This window comes from Myotis nattereri (assembly GCF_964212035.1).
Source record: "Myotis nattereri genome assembly, chromosome: 3".
NCBI lineage: Eukaryota > Metazoa > Chordata > Mammalia > Chiroptera > Vespertilionidae > Myotis > Myotis nattereri.
In genome coordinates, this window is record NC_138077.1 from 154,413,616 (window position 1) to 154,419,750 (window position 6,135).

General features: G+C 46.9%; 1 pseudogene across 1 annotated transcript; it reads right to left on the minus strand.

Annotated features, from left to right (window-relative positions):
• Positions 1-3,347: 3,347 nt before the first annotated feature.
• LOC308515511 (glyceraldehyde-3-phosphate dehydrogenase-like) lies at positions 3,348-4,346 on the minus strand (annotated as a pseudogene). The gene has a single exon. The product of its transcript is annotated as a glyceraldehyde-3-phosphate dehydrogenase-like (transcript).
• Between the last annotated feature and the right edge of the window lie 1,789 nt (positions 4,347-6,135).

The following is a 6,135-nucleotide window of genomic DNA, read 5'->3' on the forward strand; positions in this document are numbered from 1 at the left end:
GAAACGAACGTTCCCCGCCTGCCACTGCCGGCCTCTGAGCTTGCAGTTTGAAACATTGTTACAAATATAGAAGCTAAACAAAACCCCAGAAACCTGCTTTCAGCTAGCCGGGATCTCAGAGCTGGAATTTAAACAGTGTTTCGATTATAGAATCCAAACAAACCAGATACCTGCTTTCAGCAGCCCAGGCCTCAGAGCTGGAGCCAAGCCTCAGAGCTAAAGCTGGCCCAGAATAAAAAAGAAAAGAAAAAAAAGGAGTGGTTGGGAGCTTCAGTCACCCGCCAGACTGAAAACAGCCCTCAGCCCCTCACCCAGACTGGCCAGGCACCCCAGTGGGGACCCCCACTCTGAAGGGTGTGTGACCAGCTGCAAACAGCCATCATCCCCTCATCCAGGCTGGCCAGGCACCCAAGCGGGACCACCCCCCTATCCAGGACACCCTTCAGGGCAAACCAGCCAGCCCCCACCCATGCACCAGGCCTCTATCCTATATAGTAAAAGGGTAATATGCCTCCCAGCACAGGGATCAACGGAGCAGTGAGGCCTCCCGGCACCGTGATCAGTGTGACAGGGAGCAGTGCCCAAACCCCCTGATCGCCCTGCGGCTCTGAGTGTGACAGGTGGTGGGGCCACAACTTCCCTATCTGCCCTGCTCTGTTCGTGACAGGGGAAGGTGCCCCAACCCCCTGATCAGCCCTGCTCTGTGCCTGATGGGGGGGGGAGCTCCCCAACCCCCTGATCCACCCTGCTCTGTGTGTGACAGGGGTTGTGCCCCAACTTCCCTATCGGCCCTACTCTGTGAGTGACAGGGGGGAGCTCCTCAACCCCCTGATCGGCCCTGCTCTGTGCGTGACAGGGAGGAGCTCCCCAACCCCCTGATCAACCCTGCTCTGTGCTTGACAGGGTACGGAGCCCCAACCCCCCTAATGGGTCCTGCTCTGTGAGTGACGGGGGGCAGCGCCCCAACCCCCTGATTGGCCCTACCCTGAGCATGACTGAGGGTGACATCACAACCTCCCGATCCGCTCTACTCTGTGCATTACAGGGGGCGGAGCCCCAACTCCCCAATTAGCCCTGCTCTGAGCCCGACCAGGGGCTGCACCTAGGGATTGGGCCTGTCCTCTGCCACCCGGGAGCAGGCCTAAGCCAGCAGGTCGTTATCTCCCAAGGGTTCCCAGACTGCGAGAAGGCACAGGCCAGGCTGAGGGACCCCCTCTCCCCCCTGAGTGCACAAATTTTTGTGCACCGGGCCTCTAGTGTATATATACACATTCTAGAGGCCTGGTGCATGAATTCATACACCAGTGGGGTCCCTCACCCTGGCCTGTGAGATTGTCCTTAAACTGGCTCTCCGATATCTCCTGAGGGAGCCCAGACTGCAAGAGGGTGCAGACCAGGCCGAGAGACCCCACCAGTGCATGATTGGGGCTAGGGAGGGATTCAGGAGGCAGGCCAGCTGGGGAGGGACTGTGGGAGGGCTCCAGGGCATGTCCAGCCCCTTTCTCTCAGTCCCAATCGTCCAGACCCCAGCAGCAAGCTAACCTACTGGTTGGAGCATCTGTCCTCTGGTGTTTAGTGCAAGTCATAGTGACCGGTCAACTGTCTGCCCCCTAGTGGTAAGTGCACATCATAGCGAGCAATTGAGTGGTCTTAGCATATCATTAGCATATTACACTTATATTGGTTGAACGGCCAACTGGATGACTGGACACTTAGCATATTAGGCTTTTATTACATAGAATATATATATAAAATAGGGACACACACACACACACAATATTTGTTTGAAATATATTCTATCAGAAATGTGAAAAGATAGAAGTGGCTCATAGAACAACGAGGCACTTTGAAAATACTAGATATATTATTTAAAAGACTAAAAGTGATTTAATAATAAACTTTTATTCAACACTTCTTAGCTGTGCAGTGCTGTATTAGGTTCTCTGAGGGTACAGAAATTAGAAAAGCAAATATTGAGCCCCTACTTTATTTTACACACTGTTCTAGGTCCATAGGATACAACAAAACATGTCCCTGCTCCTTGGTCACACAGAACTAGAAGGGAAAGCCCACCAATTAACAATTAACATAATAAGTAAATTATATGATAGCCAGAGAGGATAAAATAATAGCAGCTACTATTTATTGAGGATCTACTACATTCCAGGCTGTGTGCTAAGTGCATTACATGTCTCAGCAACTGCAAGGACCAGCGGAGGGAATCCTCACGATCGAACATAAAGAAACAAAGTTCAGGAAGTGTCTAGCCATTTTGCTTTATTGAAAATCTGATGCAGAATGCTCAACAGGAAATAAATTTGGAAAGGTAGCTTAAGGCTGAGACCTTACATTCATACACCATATACGTATTTTGGATATTATTCAAGTTTTTGAAGCTTATTTGTTTATTCAGCAGGGGAGTTGTAGGTTTAAAGCTGGGTTTGGGAAGGTTAACATAACTCTTAGATTACCTTTGGGTCATTTAGCTAGAGAAGAAAGCCAAATGAGCCATGGTTTCTAAGGTCAGAATTACAGTTTTATCATTTGGAAGCACTGATGTGAAAAACAGAAAAATGACACACCCTGATATTTGTATCAGCCTGTGCAGTTTACAAAGCCCTCTCATGTGTATTATTCTGCTTGATCATCACAGCAACCCTGCTAGGTGGCATTGTTACCACATTTTACCAATTGAGATGATTTATGCAAAAGCACAGTCTGGCCTGGAGTAGATACTCAAGGAATGTTAGCTGAAGTGGAAAAATAAGGAGGCACAGGCTAAGGAAGCCTAAGCATATTGCCCAAGGTCATATAGCTGAAAATACATGACAGAGACCCAACTTAAAGCCAGTTTGTCTGAATATGAGTCTATTTCTCTTTGTTTATACCCTACCTTCTTTCCTGTCACCCACCAGAAATCCTCAGAAGTTCATGGAAAATGATAGTCGAAGAAATCAAGTATAGTACCTAGATAGCTAACTTAATGCAAACTCCCAACATGGAACATATTTAGTATAAAATTTTATTTTAAGGGTTTATGACATATACATATATATTTTGTATATATGCTTTTATATATTACCATATACAGGGTATCCCAAAAAATATATATACAATTCAACAGCTGAAAGCGCAATTGGTGTTTCTTTTTATTTTTCCCCCTGAACTTTATCGATGGTACACAACAAGGTAGGGCTCCCTAAACCCCTCCCCTTCTTTAGGGATTCTGGGATGGAAACTGGAGGTCAGGAGATTCTCATTGTGTTGGGGGATCGATTTGGGGCAAGGGCTCCACTGTAGCTGAGGGCCTCTCTTCCTCTTGCTGGGGCTGGTAGTCTAGGGGGCTCTCAATCCTTGGAGATCATGTGGACCATAAGGTCCACCACCCTGTTGCTGTAGCCACATTCATTATCATAGCAGGAAATGAGCTTGACAAAGTGGTCTTTGAGGGCAATGCCAGCCCCAGCATCGAAGATGGAGGAGTGGGTGTCACTGTTAAAGTTGTAGGAGACAACCTGGTCCTCAGAATAACCCAGGATGCCCTTGAGGGAGCCCTCTGATGCCTGCTTCACTACCTTCTTGATGTCATCATATTTGGCAGCTTCCTCCAGGCAGCAGGTTAGATCCAAAACCGACACATTGGGGTTGGGGACATCAAAGGCCATGCCAGTGAGCTTCCCATTCATCTCAGGGGTGACCTTGCCCACAGCCTTGGCAGCACCAGTGGAAGTTAAAGGGGCCATCCATGTCTTCTGGGCGGCAGTGATGACATGGCCTGTGATCAGGAGTCCCTCCACAATGCCAAAGTTGTCATGGATGACCTTGGCCAGGGGGGCTGAGAAGTTGGTGATACAGGAGGCATTGCTGACAATCTTGAGAGAGTTGTCATTCTTATCATGGTTCACACCCATCACAAACATGGGGGCATCTGCAGAAGGGGCAGAAATGATGACCCTCTTGGCTCCACCATTCAAGCGAGCCCCAGCCTTCTCCCGGTAGTGAAGACACCGGTGGACTCCACCACATACTCAGCACCAGCATCACCCCATTTGATGTGGCAGGATCTCGATCCTGGAAGATGGAGATGGACTTTCCATTGAGGACAAGCTTCCCATTCTCAGCCTTGACTGTGTCTTTGAACTTGCCATGAGTAGTATCATACTGGACCATGTACATCATGTTGAAGTCAATGAAGGGGTCATTGATGGCAACAATATGCACTTTGCCAGAGTTAAAAGCAGCCCTGGTGACCAGGCACCCAATGTGGCCAAATCTGATCACTCCAACCTTCACCATCCTGTCTCAGGGTTGTGGCTGGCACTGTGCAGAAAGAGCGGCTGTCTGATGAACAGGAGGAGCAGAGAGCCTGATGTTTCTTTCTTTCCATATTTAACCCAGTTGTGTTTGCAGTATTTTGGGACACCCTATATATGCATGAGTCTATGTGTGTGTATATATAATATTATATTAGTTTTGCTAGGGCTGTCGTTAAGTAATATCACAGGCTGGGTGGCTTAAAAACAGACAATTATTTTCTCATAGTTTTGGAGCTGAGAAATTTAAGATTGAGGCAGTGGCAGATTTAGTTTATACTGAGGCCTCTTTCCCTGGGTTGTATATGGTTGCTTTCTCTCCAGGCCCTCACATGGTCTTCCCTCCGTGTGTATGCATATCCCTAGTGTTTTTCTGTGTGTGTCCAAATTTCCTTATCTTATAAGGAAACCAGTCATATGGGATTAGGGCTCACCCCTAATGGCCTTATTTTAACTTAATCATCACTTTAAAGACCCTGTTTTCAAGCACAATCCAATTCTGACGTATTGGAGGTTAGAACGTCAACATATGAATTTTGAGGAAACCCTCAGTTCACAATTTATAAGGCCCTGTGACAATGAGATAAGGCAGGGTGCAGTGTGGTGTATCAATGGACATGATGGGCTTTGGATCCCTATAACCTGGGGTTGTTTTTTTTTTGTTTGTTTTGTTTTTTTTACAAAAAGCTCCAATATAATCTGGGTTTTAATCCCAAGTCCTTTGCCAGTTTTCAACTGTGTAGCCATGAGTTCATCACTTGACTTCAGTTTCTTCCTCTGTAAATTGAAGACAAGAGGGCTTTCTTGGCAGGTTAGGGTGCAGATTAAAATAATCTATGTGCACAGTGTAGCACAGGGCCTGCCCCTTCATAGGAGCTCAGTAAAATGTTGGCGCCCTTTTCCCTCACTGTCCTGAGGGAGTTCATGGGGCCGTACTCTCTCAGATAGAGGCAGACATACATACAGATAATTCCACTAGAATTATCTAGTGCCATGAGGGCTGTGTGCCACCATACATAACAAAAGAGTTTGTTTGCTTGAGTGTTTTTGGTATGAATTTTACCAGGATATTTCTGTAAGAAATAGGCACCCAGATCACAATTCTATAGGAAATCATTAGCTCAGTCTAAAATTAAAAAAATAAACGTTCAAAAATGGTATGTCATGTCCAAATTATCAAGGTAAAGAAAAACTGAGGAATGACAAGCCTAGATATTTTATCCCACTGCAGTAGGCAGCCTCTAACAAGTCCGTCAATAATCCCCGCCTCCTGGTGTTCACCCTCTTGTTTAATCTCTGCCCTCTTAAACATGGGCTCACTTAGTGATTCCCTCCCAACAAACAGAATATGGCAAAAGTGGTGGGATGACACTTCTGAGACTGAGTTACAGACAGACTGTGGCTTTTGTCTCCATCACTCTCTGGAGCAACCCTCCCATCCCCCCCACTCCCCTCTCTCTTTCTGTTTCTCTGTCTCTTTCTCTCATTACTAGATGCTGTGTGCAAAGAAAACCCAGGGGTCTGTGGAGAGGCCCACGTGATGTGAAACCATGTGAGTGAGTTGATGTGGAAGCAGATCTTCTAATGCTGCCACAGCCACATGAGCAGGCTTGGAAGCGACTCTCCAGCCCCAGCTGAATCTTGACATGATTGCAGCCCAGCCAACATCTTGACTGAAACCTGAGCCAGAGGCACTCAGTGAAGCTGCACCTAGATTCCTGACCCACAAAAAAGAGAGATTATACATGTTTGTTAGTTTAAGCTGCTAAGTTTTGGGGTAATTTGTCACACAGCAATACATCAGTACTATGCCCAACTTGGA